The sequence below is a fragment of the Macaca fascicularis genome, chromosome 5 (genome assembly GCF_037993035.2).
Source record: "Macaca fascicularis isolate 582-1 chromosome 5, T2T-MFA8v1.1".
Classification (NCBI taxonomy): domain Eukaryota; kingdom Metazoa; phylum Chordata; class Mammalia; order Primates; family Cercopithecidae; genus Macaca; species Macaca fascicularis.
In genome coordinates this window covers 46266690-46281655 of record NC_088379.1, presented here as the reverse complement: position 1 = coordinate 46281655, position 14966 = coordinate 46266690, and the positions used below count along the sequence as shown (strand labels likewise).

At 36.7% G+C, this 14966-nt stretch overlaps 1 protein-coding gene across 5 annotated transcripts in view; it reads left to right on the top strand.

The window, feature by feature from the left end:
- Positions 1-14966, top strand: part of COX7B2 (cytochrome c oxidase subunit 7B2) — a 169672-nt gene that overhangs the window by 144002 nt on the left and 10704 nt on the right. The window contains exon 1 of one of the 5 annotated variants that reach the window (XM_045392326.2): positions 13762-13941. The exons of the other annotated variants lie outside the window; for them this stretch is intronic. The gene's annotated coding sequence lies outside the window, so the exon portion shown is untranslated. Of the gene's footprint in view, positions 1-13761; positions 13942-14966 lie in introns of those variants that run through there. 5 annotated transcript variants of the gene reach the window in all.

Below are 14966 nucleotides of genomic sequence, written 5' to 3'. Positions count from 1 at the left end.
AACACAGTGGGAATGATTGACATATTAAAGCAATATAATCTATATGTGGAAGGAAAAGGAGACTGTGTATTTAGTGAAGACCATTTCTAATGTACCTTTCTAAGCTGTGCCAGCTCTTTAATGGATACCTTGGCTGCATGAAAACAGCAGGGAACTATATTGCACTCCAGATGCTACCATTTAGGTGGCCCCCTGCTACTGGTTCTGCTGACAAGTAGATTGTACAGATAGAACAAGGGCTATTTTTCAAGAAGCTCTGGTTTCTGATGTCATAGCATCCTTTTAAAAGCTTGTCCTACTCACTTAAAAATGCTCTAATTGAGATAGAGCTCAGGTCCTACTAAGAGAACTAAGTTTTCCATGGAAAACTTCTTGTAAGGCAGATGAGCTGCTTACATAGCAAGCTAAGTTTTCTCTTAGTAGGAATAAATATTGCCTCAGTTTTTGTAGAACAATGTTATAATTCTTACACTAGTTACAAAATTACCATAGTATTGTAGAATACTTATAGAATGATATTACCATAAAGTATTGTAGCTGCAAATAAATCCAAAATTGCTTGGAGGCCTGCAAGCTTCTGCATTATGCTCTCCTGCTGACCCCTCCTAGCTTACCTGATGCCAGCTTCCCTCCACCACATGATGCCCCAGTCACATTGGGTTTTTTTAGTTTCTGCCTCAGGGCCTTGTGTGTTAAGCCTTCTGCTAATAATTGCCTTTCTTCTTTGCTACAGAACATTTCTCTTTTTATTTTTATTTTTTCAGTCCACAAATATTTATTGCGCACCTGAGCTGTGCCTGTCTCTTAACAGCAGTGGATAAGACAGACTTACACAACAGTGAACAAGATAGCATAAACTCAATAAGAATAGGAGTTTATATTCTAAGGTCAGAGTGACAAACAATTGAACAACTCCCAAAATGCACAGGATGTATGGTGAACAGTTTGGCTCCCGAGAGTATGTGTAAGGACTGGGGAAGACAAGATTTTGTAGAAGTAAGGCTAATTGGTAAAGATATTTGGCTTGCAAAAGGCCAATGTTTTGGGGGTTAGCAAAGCAGAGAAGTGACTAGTGAGTTTTTTAAAAAATAACTTATTGTAGTAAATTTAAGAGGTACAAGTGCAGGTTTCTTACATGCATATATTGCATAGTGATAAGAGTCTGGGCTTTTAGTGCACCCATCACCAGAATAGTGAACATTGTAACCAGTAGGTAGTTTTTCAACCCTAATCCCCCTCTCACCCTCCCACCTTTCATAGTCTCCAGTGTCTACTATTCCACTCTGTATATGCATGTGTACATATTGTTTAGCTCTCACTTATAAGTGAGAACATGTAATATTTGATTTTCTGTTTCTAAGTTATTTCACTGAGGATAATGGTCTCCAATTCCATCCATGTTGATGCAAAAGACATGCTTTCATTATTTTTTATGACTATTATTCATAGATAGATAGATAGATAGATAGATAGATAGATATCACACATGTTATAGATAGCACTTTTTTATCCAGTCCTCTATTGATGGACACTTAGATTGATTCCATCCATATTTTTGCTATTGTGAATAGTGCTGTGATAAATGTACAAATGTAGGTATCTTTTTAATATAATGATTTCTTTCTCTTTGGGTATGTACCCAGTAGTGGGATTGCTGGATTGAATGGTAGTTCTATTTTTAGTTCATTGAGAAACATCTAGCTTGTTTTACATTGTTTATACTAATTTACACTCCTACCAACAGTGTATAAGTGTTACCCTTTCTCCACATTCTTGCCAGCATCTGCTGTTCTTAGACTTTCCCCAAAAGCCATTCTGACTGGCTTTTAGAATGAGATGGTATCTCATTATGGTTTTTATTTGCATTTCTCTGATGACTAGTCATGTTGAACATTTTTTCATATGTTTGTTGACTGCTTGTATGTCTTTTAGAAATGTACGTCCTTTGCCCACTTTGTAATAGGACCATTTCTTTTTCCTTGTTGTTGCTGAGTTGCTTGAGTTCTTTGTAGATTCTAGATATTAGTCCTTTGTCAGGTGCATAGTTTGCAAATATTTTTCCCGTTCTGTAGGATGTCTGTTTACTCTGTTATTTGTTTCTTTTGCTGTGCAGAAGCTTTTTAGTTTAATTACATTCAATTTATCTATTTTAGTTTTGATTGCATTTGCTTTTGAGGACTTGGTCATAAATGCTTTGCCTAGCCCAATGTTCGGAAGAGGATTTTCCTAGGATTTTTATACTTTTAGGTCTTATGTTTAGGTCTTCAACCCATCCTGAATTAATTTTTGTGTGTGGTGAGAAATATGGTTACAGTTTCATTCTTCTGCATATGTCTCTCCGATCTCCCAGCATCATTATTGAATAGGGTGTCCTTTATCCAGTGTATATTTTTGTTGATTTTGTTGAAGATCAGTTGGTTGTAGGCAAGTGGCTTTATTTCTGGGTCCTCTTCTCTGTTCCATTGATCTATGTGTCTATTTTTATATCAGTACCATGGTGTTTTGGTTACCATAGCTTTGTAGTATAATTTGAAGTCAAATAATCTGATGCTTCCAGCTTTGTTCTTTTTGGTTAGGATTTCTTTGGCTATTTGGGCCATTTTTTGGTTCCATATAAAATTTAAGATTATTTTAAATAATTCTGTGAAAACTGATACTGGTCATTTGACAAGGATTATATTGACTCTTTATATTATTTTGGGCTGTGTGATCATTTTAACAATTTTGATTCTTCCAGTCCATGAGCATGGGATGTTTTCCATTTGTTTGTGTCATCTACAGTTTATTTAATCAATGTTTTGTAGTTCTCCTCATAGAGATCTTTCACCTCCTTGGTTAAATGTATTCCTAGATATTTTATTTTTGTATAATGTTAAATGGGATTGCCTTCTTGATTTGGTCCTTAGCTAGATTATTATCAGTGCATAGAAACACTACCAATTTCTATAATTTTATTTTGTATCTTGAAACTTTACTGAATTCATTTATCAAATCTGAGAATTTTTTGACGGAGTCATTAGGATTTTCTAGATATACAATCATGTGATCAATAAACAGGGATACTTTGACTTCTTTTCTAATTTGAATGCCTTTTATTTTTTTCTCTTGCCTGATTGCTCTGTTGAGGGTTTCTAGTGCCATGTTGAATAACAGTGATGAAAGTGGGCATCGTTTTCTTGTTCTGTTACTTCGATTAGAGGGAATTAGAAATCATCAGAGGGAATGATTTCAACTTTTCCCCATTAAGAATGATGTTGGCCTTGAGTTTGTCATATATGGCCTTTATTATGTTGAGATATATTGCTTTTATGCCTTGTTTGTTGAGGATTTTTATCATGAAGCAATGCTGAATTTTATCAAAGACTTTTTATGCATCTCCTGAGACGATCATGTGGTTTTTGTCTTTAATTCTGTTTATGTGATGTAAAACATTTATTGAGTATATTGAACCATCCTTGAATCCCTGGGATAAAGCTCACCTTAATACTGTGTATTATTTTTTGATGTGCTGTTGGATTTGATTTGCTAGTATTGTGTTGAGGATTTTTGCATCTGTGTTCATCATTGCATAGTCTGTAGTTTTCTTTTGTTGTTGTTGGTGTGCCCTTATATGATTTTGGTATCAGGGCAATACTGGCCTCATAGAATGAGTTAGGGAGAATTCCCTCCTGCACAATTAAAAAAAAAATAGTTTCAGGAGGATTGGTATTAGTTCTTTGTATGTTTGGTAGTATTTGGCTGTGAATCCACCTGGTCTTAACTTTTTTGTTGTTGAGAAATTTTTATTACTGATGTAATCCTGCCACCCATTACTGGCCTATTCCGGATTTCTTTTTCTTTCTGCTAGAGAAAATTTCTAATCATTGTCTGGTCTCACCCTAAATGTCTTTTCCTCAACGAAGTCTTTTCTGCCCACCTAATATAAAATAACTCCTATTATTCTCATTTTTATATCACTGTATGTTTTATACAGTTTATCTCATACTACAATTATATAGGGTTGTGGTTGGTTTTTTTTTTTTTTTTTTTTTTTGAGACGGAGTCTAGATCTGTCGCCCAGGCTGGAGTGCAGTGGCGCAATCTCGGCTCACTGCAAGCTCCGCCTCCCAGGTTCACGCCATTCTCCTGCCTCAGCCTCCCGAGTAGCTGGGACTACAGGCGCCTGCCACCGCGCCCGGCTAATTTTTTCTATTTTTAGTAGAGACGGGGTTTCACCATGGTCTCGATCTCCTGACCTTGTGATCCACCCGCCTCGGCCTCCCAAAGTGTGTGGTTGTTAAATAGCTTGCTCTCACACTAAACTGATTTCCACAAGGGCAAAGAATGCATCTGTTTTATTTATCACCACTATTTCAGTATATGCTTGAGTTGACAATAGCATAATGTAAAAATATTGTTTCATTTGCTCTAAACTGAATATAATTAACATGTACATATTTTGCTAGAAGTGAAAAGAGAATTAAATGCTGATGTAAGAAATGGATTATAAAAGTAGACATATAAATAGTCACTAAATTACATGGTATACACTCTACCACCAACAATGAACAAGTTCATATGTATGCCTTTGCAAAATTTTAAATGATGCATGACATATACCTAGTTTGTCACTTTGAAGTAATTGAAACAATAGATGAGACAGTATAACATCTCTTCCCAGAACAATTTGAGCTGATGACAGGAGCAGTAGTTGGAATTGACTATGTGAAGTGAGAAGCAACAAAACTAAAACAAAATCTTTAGGAAGAAGGAATGTGTGTTCCAGAAAACTGAAAGAAGGTCACTGGGATGTGGAAAGTGAATAGGAAATTTGTGTGAAATGTTGCTGATTAGGTGGTCAAGGACCATGAAAGCTTTATAGTTCATTGTTATGGACCGTTTGTGTCCTCCCCAAAATTCATAATTTGAAGCCCTAACCCTCAATGTGTCTGTATTTGGAGATAGGGTCTGTGAAGAGGTGATAAAGGTTAAATGAGGTTATAAGAGTGCATCCCTAATCTGAAAGGGCTGGTGATTTTATAAGGAAAGAGACATCAAAATGAGCTTGCTTTCTACTGTTTGAGGACATGACGAGAAGCTGGCCATCTGCAAGTCAGCAAGAGAGCCCTCGCTAGAAACGACCCTGCTGGATCTTGATATTGGAATTTCTAGCCTTCACGACTTTGAGAAAATGTATTTTTGTTGTTTAAGCCATGCAGACTCTAGTATTTTGTTTGGGTAACCTAGGCAGACTGAAGAAGTAATATCAAAGAAGTTAACCTTTACTTTAAAAGAATTTAGAAACCATTGAGTGGTATTCTGTCCTGACTTAAAACAATTGACCTTTCCACCATTTTCAAGTTATTTTGGTAAATATCTGGACTCTTTAATAGTTATATTAGGAACATAAAGAGTCTTCATCCTAGATGTCATTATAATAAAATAGATTCTCATTTATTTGTTTTTGTTTTTGTTTTGAGACAGTCTCTCTTGCCCAGGCTGATGGAGTGCAGTGGCATGATCATAGCTCACTGTAGCCTCCAGTTTCTGGGCTCAAGCAATCCTTCCACCTCAGCCTCCTGAGAAGCTAGGACTACAGGAATGTGCCACTACACCTGGCTAATTTGTGTGTGTGTGTGTGTGTGTGTGTGTGTGTGTGTGTGTCTGTGTGTGTAGAGATGAGATCTCATTGTGTTGTCCAGGCTGGTCTTTAACTCCTGGCCTCAAGTGATTCTTCCACTTTGGCCCTCTGAAATGCTGGAATATAGGTGTAAATCGTGCACCTGGCCAATAAAAGAAATTCTTAAACTTGTTCTGTCAAATATGTGGAATTGGATAGAACATAAGTATAGGAATGTATACCCAGTGAAGTCCTTACTCTTTGTCCTTTGGCATACTCCTTACATTAAAATAAAGCCAGTATTCCTTTAATGGTAGGTTTGATAGTTGGAGCAAGCAGTTTGGTAGCTGAATCAGATAATAGAATTCTCTGTGTAGAGGAGAAACTCGGGACCAGTAAAACTCTAGATCTGAATTATTCCCAGTGCGTCAAACTGCTATACTTGCCAGATTCTCATACTTTATCCCTGCGAAGGCATTAGGCCTGACATAACCTTTCTAATCAACCACATATCTTGAATGTCATTCATCTCATCAATGAAAAAGTATTTCTAACATCCACTAGATGAATTAACACACCCTCTGGTTTATACTTCTATAATTGTGTGGCAGGTACATCTTGTAGCCATTCCTAGAGTGTGGATCTCTGATTAGTGTACTTCAAATGCAAACTAGCAATCCTTACACTATAAATTGAAGTTAATTTATTTACATGTACATAACACTATTTATACTAAAATGTTTTTAAAGTAAATTATCACATAGAGAGTATAACAAAGAGTTTTCATTGTGGATGTGATATAGTCACGTTTCTTCTCTTAGGCCACCTTGTTAGCAGTGGGGAAAATAGATGGAGGATGGGGAATGGCAGAGGTATTGTGGAAAGACCATTTTAAAGAAAGTATATGAAGTGAAGTTAAGCTAGGATGGAGACATTTTGGATAGAGGAAAGATAGCAGATTTGAGATATTTTTTTAAATGAAAAATTAAAAGAATTTAAAAAATTAAAATTTAATTTCAACTTAAAAATTAAAGAGTTAAATATATATCGTGAGGGAGCTGAAGGCATCAAGCATGATTTCTACATTTAACTTGCTCAGCTAAATTATGGAGATGCTGTTCACTGGGATGAACATCAATCACAGGCAGTGTAACGTACTTATTTGAAACTTTAGATGTAGAAACAAAATCATAAAGGAGGAAACATTCGTAAGGACCAAACTTGGGAGTAGAAGAACATGATTGTACACAGATTCTATTGATTTTGCTGACACTTTTGAGCTATTTTAGGAGAGATGTTGGGAAGGAAGTTTAATGTACTGTATTGTGCTGGAACTGACGAGAGTTTATATGTTCAGATATAACATGGGAGTCATCTAATTGCCCATGATAATTAAGTTTATTAGTGTGGTTGAACTACCTAGAGAGAGAGAGAACATAAAAAGCAAAAATAGATGAGAACCTATGAGTGAGCCCTGAAGAACTCCCACTTCTAAGAATTTGTTAGAAGATGAGTTTGTAAAGAAGAAATAGCCGTATAGACATGAAGAGTAATAAGGGAATATCATGGAAGCTAATGGAAGAAGAATTTCCAGGAAAGGGAAGCATCTTTGGTATTATTGCAGTGAAAAGTCAAGAAAAGTGATCTAAAATGTTCATTTGGTGGGATAGAGAGGCCGTTGACCTTTGGACTACCTACCGATATAGAATGATGGAATGGAAACTGCATGCAGTGAAAGAAGAGTGACTGGAAGTTCAGGAAGTGGCCAAGGTTTTTTGAATAGTTGTCTGAACCTAGATTCCTTTTCTTGTGGGCAGCACCCTTTGCTCTTGCCCACCACCATTATATAATCTCATACAGTGTGCAGTTCGCACAGTATAAATTGCTGTTTTAGCATAAAGTATTTTTTGTTTTGAGACTGTTTTCTTCAGTTAAGTAAATGAATGTTTTATTTAGGTTACTTTCTTGGTGGGTATATGCTTTATCAATATTTTTGGTCATTGCCAGCATTTCAGCAGTAATAATTTGTAGGCTCCTAAGATAATTTGTGACAATTGTTGTAAGACATACTTAAGGAAATGCCTTCATAAATCTAGCTTAAGTCTGGTCCTGGATGAAGCATGTGCTTATGAAGCATGGCCACTATTGAATTGACCAGTACTGGTTCCAAGATTTTTAAATTTATTCTTTCTGGTTCTTTAGTGTAAATCAGAAAGTTATAGGTGTTGATGCAACAGCATGAACTTTGAAATAAATATAAATGGCTCCACTTTAGATACTGTTAATTCTAAACACAGTTAGATTTTAACTATCTTGACTCTGATTATTTTGTGTCTATTCAGTATTATAAATTACATTTGTTCTTAAAGATGTCTGTGAGGCATGTCGGCTATTATTTCATAGTAACATTAAATACAAATTTTATGATGATTACAACATGATGTTCAATCAAGCTGAAAATGTGTTACATCATTGGCAAAAAGCCAGAAGGAGCTTTATTCCAATATGATGCTTAAGTATAATATCAGTATTATATATGCTGTCATTAGGAATTTGACATTAAAGGAGATTCTCTTGATTATATATGGTTGGACTTGAAGGTCACCTTTAAAGGAGAAGTATTTGAAAACTATATTTTGTCATTGATAGGTAAAGAAAAGTCCCCTTATAAGTGGGAGCTAAGGCTGGGTACAGTGGCTCATGCCTGTAATCCCAGCACTTTGGGAGGCCAAGGTGGGTGGATCACGAGGTCAGGAGTTCAAGACCAGCCTGACCAAAATAGCAAAACCCCGTCTCTACTAAAAATACAAAAATTAGCCAGGCATGGTGGCACACACCTGTAATCCCAGCTACTCAGGAGGCTGAGGCAGGAGAATTGCTTGAACACGAGAGGCAGAGGTTGCAGTGGGGCAGAGATTGCACCATTGCACTCCAGCCTGGGCGACAGAGCAAAACTCTGTCTCAAAAAATAAAATAAAATAAAATAAAATAAAAAAGTGGGAGCTAAATGATGAGAATACATGGACACATAGAGGGGAACAACACACACTAGGGTCTTTTGGAGGGTGGAGGATGGGAGAAAGGAGAGGATCAGGAAAAATAACTAATGGATACTAGGCTTGATACCTGGGTGATGAAATAATCTGTACAAAAAACCCCCATGACGCGAGTGTACTTATATAACAAATGTTATATGGGTAAATTTACTCCAGGAGGCTTTTCCTGGTCTCTTTGTTTGGGAAAGATGTCTTGTATTTTTGTGACATAGCAGCCTAATCGTATTTTTTATTACTTTTTGCATATTGAAACCTTATCATTATCTGTTTGTCTCTTCTGCTGAGCATTCCTGAGAAGATAAATCATTCTTATCCATTTTTTGTGGTAATTCCCATGTTTAGTAGGCTGTAGTCACATAATAGGAGCTCAGTTTAATCATGTTTAAGTAAACAAAATAAGTTTCAGTAACAAAATTGTGCTATTTAGGGTTTTCTAAGGGATCTTGTCATGCACTAAAAACTTTGGAAAGGGCAACTTTTATTTGTGGAAACAAGTTGCATAAAAAGACTGCGTGCTCCCATCCTCACACATTTAGATTTCCCCTAGCCTTAGACTCATTCTCTGGGGCAGTGTATCACATTTATTTGAAACTTTAGATATAGAAACAAAATCATAGAGGAGAAAGAAGCTTTAGAAAATCTAGTCCACTGGTCTCTGTCACTTAATGAATAAACCTGTTCATTTCCACTGCACTTTCAATGTATAATGGACATAATTCGTTTCTGTTCCATTCAATATCCATTCTGCCTACCTGTGATACAGCATACTCCATGTTCCACTCTTGGTCAATGCCCTGATTCTAGAGGAGGACAAAAGATTCAGGTCCCTTACCTGTTCTACACTTAGATGTTTGTGCCACTTTTATAATTACTTTTCATTAAAAAACACATATATGAGTTTGGCTCTCTGCCTCTTCCTCAATTAGAACATGAAGCCAGGAAAGGAGTATTGGATTCTGTGTATTTACTATTTGCAATTCACACTCTAATTTCTACCCACATTATTCTTCAACATGCATAAAGTCATGAATGGCCAGTGACCAAAAGATTATTAAAAATATTAAAGGGCCATATAAAGTGATCACTAGGTCTTTCAGATCTGTTGATTTTTATTTGATGAATATGATAAAATACATTATCTGTATAAGAAAGCCTACCATTCCATTATCAACAGTGCCTCTAAACTATACACATTGTATCTACTGTGTGAAAATTATGGCCTGTTTGCATAGAATCTTACTTTTCCAATTAACAAATATTCAAATGATTAAATTATGTTAATTTACTTTACGGGTGCTCTTTTAAACTAAGAAATTTTAGACTCTGTTAGATTAATGAAATAGAGGTTGAAACCTTGTAACCTCTCTGAAACGAGAATGTAATTGGAAATCGTAGGATTTCAAAACAAAAATCTGTATTCTGATTTTTTATTGCATGTTTTGAGATGGGTAACCTCTTTTAGGCTTGCTTTCTTTAAGATCCTTCCCTCAGGAACTTAAAAGAAGAACTAAAATGAAATATCAGTTCACTAAAATAAGCACCCTGCCCCAAGGTTTAGCAAAGTGCATCCTGTCTCACTGTTTCTGCTGAGGCGTCTACAAGAAGGAAAAAAAAAAACAAAACAAAAAAAAACAAAACAGTTTACCAAAGGTTTGCCCCTCTGGCCAGTTTTTCTCACTTACAAATAATGAATCCAAGGGGGAAAAAAGGAAAGGTGAAATACCTTTTAAAAAGTTTTTTTAACCAATGTCTTGTTAAAAGTTTTTTTAAAGTCTCTAAAATGTTATGAAAGTAAAAAAAAGAAAATTATACTGAAAGCACTGGACTAGTAAAACAACTTGCAGTGATTAGCGTTCCTACTTCAATGCTGTAATATGTTCTTCTCATCAGATGAAATTTCTCTGCAAATGCACCTTAAGTTGTCTAGGTGATAGCAATAACAAGAGCCTTATTCATAAAAAGATTAATTAACAGGTATATTTTGAGCAGAATTTAGGAGGACAGAGATGGTCCAAGTTGGAAATAAATAATCCAGATTTTGCAGAAGCAAGGTGGAAAAGAGTACTTTGCAGTGCTAAATATTCCAATCTAAATGGGTAGTTTTATCAAAATTAACTTCTGGACTGGACCCTTACTGGCCTGAGTTCTGGTTGGCAACTGCCAACAATTTTAATGGAAACAATTGGTAAATATGTCTTTAAAAATTAAAAGGCCGGGTGCGGTGGCTCAGGCCTGAAATCCTAGCACTTTGGGAGGCGGAGGCGGGTGGATCACGAGGTCAGGAGATCGAGACCACGGTGAAATCCCGTCTCTGCTAAAAATACAAAAAAATTAGCCGGGCATGTTGGCGGGCGCCTGTAGTCCCAGCTACTCCGGAGACTGAGGCAGGAGAATGGCGTGAACCTGGGAGGCGGAGCTTGCAGTGAGCCGAGATCGCGCCACTGCACTCCAGCCTGGGCGACATAGCAAGACTCCATCTCAAAAAAAAAATTAAAATTAAAAAAAAAAATTAAAAGATCTGGCTGGGCGTGGTGGGTCACGCCTGTAATCCTAGCACTTTGGGAGGCCGAGGCAGGCGGATTGCCTGAGCTCAGGAGTTTGAAACCAGCCTGGGCAACACGGTGAAACCCTGGCTCTACTAAAAACACAACAAAATTAGCCAGGCATGGCAGTGTGCGCCTGTAGTCCAGCTGAGGCAAGAGAATTGCTTGAACCTGGGAGGTGGAGCGTGCAGTGAGCCAAGATTACACCACTGCACTCCAGCCTGGGTGACAGAGAGACTCCGTCTCCAAAAAGATAAAATAAAGTGTGTTTGATATCTAAAAGTTAAATAGGCCAATGTTTCCTGTATACTTTTACCTAAATATATCAGTGATAAAGGCAGGAATGACTTTGACAAGTCCATTTCAAAATTTTAATGAAAGTTTCAAATTATGCAATGAGGGGTCATTGATTCACCTCTAATGGCCACTGTAGAATCACGAAATATTTTTATGAATGAGTCCATTTACTTAATAAAGATGGATGTGTTACCTTAACACCAAGGGTTTGGTGTAGGTTCTGCTGCTCACCACGCAGAAAGCCAATGACTGAGACAAGGATTATAGCAGAGGTCAGGTGCTATAGCCAAGGAGATGGGAGGGAGCTCAGTCTCAAATTTGTCTCTCCGACCAACTAAAATGAAGGGCTTATATAGCAGGGAAGAAATGTAACGATGCATAGGAAAATAGGAGTTCAGGAGGCCTAAGGAGGTAATCATGATGAATGAGGGGCTGGTGTCCCATTGTCTGGAAGCGGGGATCTGTTACTTTGATACTTTTTGAGAGGCCTGGGGGTCCTTTCCGTAGGAAGGAACTCAGATGAAACAGATGTAACTTTCAAGCTTTAAAACAAGAAGCCCCAATTTTCTATGTTTATACAACAACAACAACAAAAAAAAACCTGGGACTGTTGGGTCAATTTTAGATTTGAAACCAGAGAAACATCGGCACAAATATTAAAACTGCCAAAGTTAGAATCATATAATGAAGGCTAGAGTTCATTGCTCTTATGAGTGCTGTTAAGACAAACTGGGATTACCACACATCCTGTACTCCTTGAATCATATGTTAAAAGTTCCCACAAGGAAATGATTTAGTTTATGAGATACCTCCTGGATCCATTAAGCCTTTGGAAATGAGTACAGTGATGTAGCAGTATTGAGAACACAGAGGCATCCTTTGGTTTTCCCCTAATTGTGTTCTGCAAAACACTAACCTGGAGATATGCTTCGGGGGGAAAAAAAAGCATGATATGTTTAGCTACATTTGGAATACACCACATGCCATCCCTCTCAAAGAATCACTGTTCAGCACAATAGAGTTTGGAAAAATACTTCAATACAGAAAATATGACTTTGTTAACTGCATACTTCTCAAAACTCAGATAACATTGAAACCCCGTTCTCAAGTAACTTCTATTAATATAACATCAAAGAGAACTAGTGAAATAGGCATATTTTGGGAAATACTGACATAAGGTCCCTTTTCAATTGGAATCAGTGTCAAACTATTAAAGCTAAGAGACTATGTATTTCAGCCATTGGGATGGAATATAATTTTTTTAAGTTAATGAAATACATTCCTAATTTCCAGTTTATACATCAGTTTCTGAGAGTTCCATTAGCATGAGACAGATCCTCAGAGGTTTGTCCTTTTTTAGATACCTGTGCAAAGTAATTGTGATCTTGCCTTGCAAAGCTGAAGATTGAATGCAGAAATGTGATTACACTAAGGGACTAGCACATTTTGGGACCTTAACTGGTAAACTGTACATATTTGAAAGGTACTGTAATGTAAAAATAACATAGACATCCACTTTGAGGAAATATGGTGGGCCTACTTGAAGTTTAATAATGAACAAAATAAGAATTGTTGCACAGCTGGGACACTGACGTGCAGTGTGACATGTAGAAAAGCCTTCGACCTGTATGTCACTGTTTTGTTATCTCTTACTCATAGCTATCGGAAAGGAAAAAGAGTGACTATAGTTGGAAGAACCTTATGATTAAAGAAAATATTATGGGTACTTAATGAGTGAACCACCTTAATGTGATCCGCTCCATAAAAGAAACTGCCTACATTAACACTGTGATTATTCTCAGACTGGACATTACTGAATACTTTCAACACTGCATATGAAATAGAAATGATCTGTTCATTTAGACTGTGACTGGGAAGAATGTGAGCGAGAGTGCATACCTCAATATTCCTTTACTCTTCAGGCAACATATGGCATTTGAGGACACCAGCTCACAGGTTCTTTGTCCACTCTCTTATTTTTCCTCCTGGCATAACAATTCATTGCTATCATCTGCCTTTTTGTTTGTTTAGGTAGCATCCATTTATGTAACTGTTTAGGCTTAATAAAGTAACATAAAACAGCCTTAAGCAAATGCTTGTACTATCCATCAATTCAGTGACTTAGGAGATGATGCCATTACATATAAAATAGGACCATTGTTCAGCATTTTTACCAGCGGCGTTGCTTCTTTCAGAGTTCCCATATTTCCTGTTACCAAATGGCTGAAAACTTGAATACATTGTGAAAGGGGACACTTTGCACTGTGGACACTTAATCCCTACTTGAGCATCATCATCTGCTGACAAATACATAAATGAACTGAAGACACTGCAGGTTATGTGCATTTCCATTTCAGGAAGATTGCCTTTTTATTGTTTCTTATTTTGCATTGATACCATGAAGCTGTAAAAAGAAGAGTGGAAATAAAAGCAAGTGGAAATGAAGGTATTTCAATTGAGTAGTATCCAGGAGTCCTAGCTCCAAAAGTGTATCATTCATTTATACAGCAGAACACCTGTATTACTAATGCTTTTAATGTTTTTAAATGCTACCAAATGTTTCTCTTGACTAACTTATTCCCACAGGGTCCCTATAACTCTTTCAGGTCACTCAGGTACTGCTTTCTAAATTACTATGGTAGTAGATTCAATTACTACTGTACTCTTTCAGTGGCCTAAAAGAATAAATGGTCTTCCTAAAATGCTTCTTTTTATTTTTCCCCCAAGGAAAAGCCCAGGATGTTAGAGCTGGATAGTACCTTAGAGATTATCTGATTCAATGTTCCATGAATATTTCTGATGATAAAACCCTCCTGAGAATTTGTTTTAAAAATATAGATTCTCAGGCTGCTCCCCTCAGGCTACTGCGTTACAATACATTTGAAATTGAACCTAGGAATCTACATTTTGTAATAAAGATTCCAGATGACTTTTAGGATCAGATAGGTGTGGAAAAACGAAATTTGTTCAACATTTTTATTTTATAGGGGGTAAGCAGATGTCCGGGTAGCTTAAGTGATTCACCTGAATTGTATCATACAACATTTTAAATATTGGGATTAGTTCTGGAAAAATGTTGATAGGCAACCTTTTTGCATCCCATGGTGGGGACTAAGATAATGTATTTTCTTAGATTTTAAGTTGCCTTTTCTATTGTATATTGTAAGTTGCATTCTGTTGTATAGAATAATGTCATTCATGGTGGAGAAGTGATAGGAGAGGATACACCTTGCTGTATATACAGCAGTGGTTCTGAACTGGGAATGACTTTGCACCCCAGGTAACATTTAGCAAGGTCTGGAGACATTTATGATTTCAAAACTGGAGGATACTACTGCTGTTATTTAGTAAGTGGAGGTAGGGATGCTACTAAACATCTTAAAATGCATGGGATTACTTTTCCCCTCTCCAACAATGAATTATTCAGACCAAAATGTCAGTTGCATACACATTGGGAAACCCTGATATACC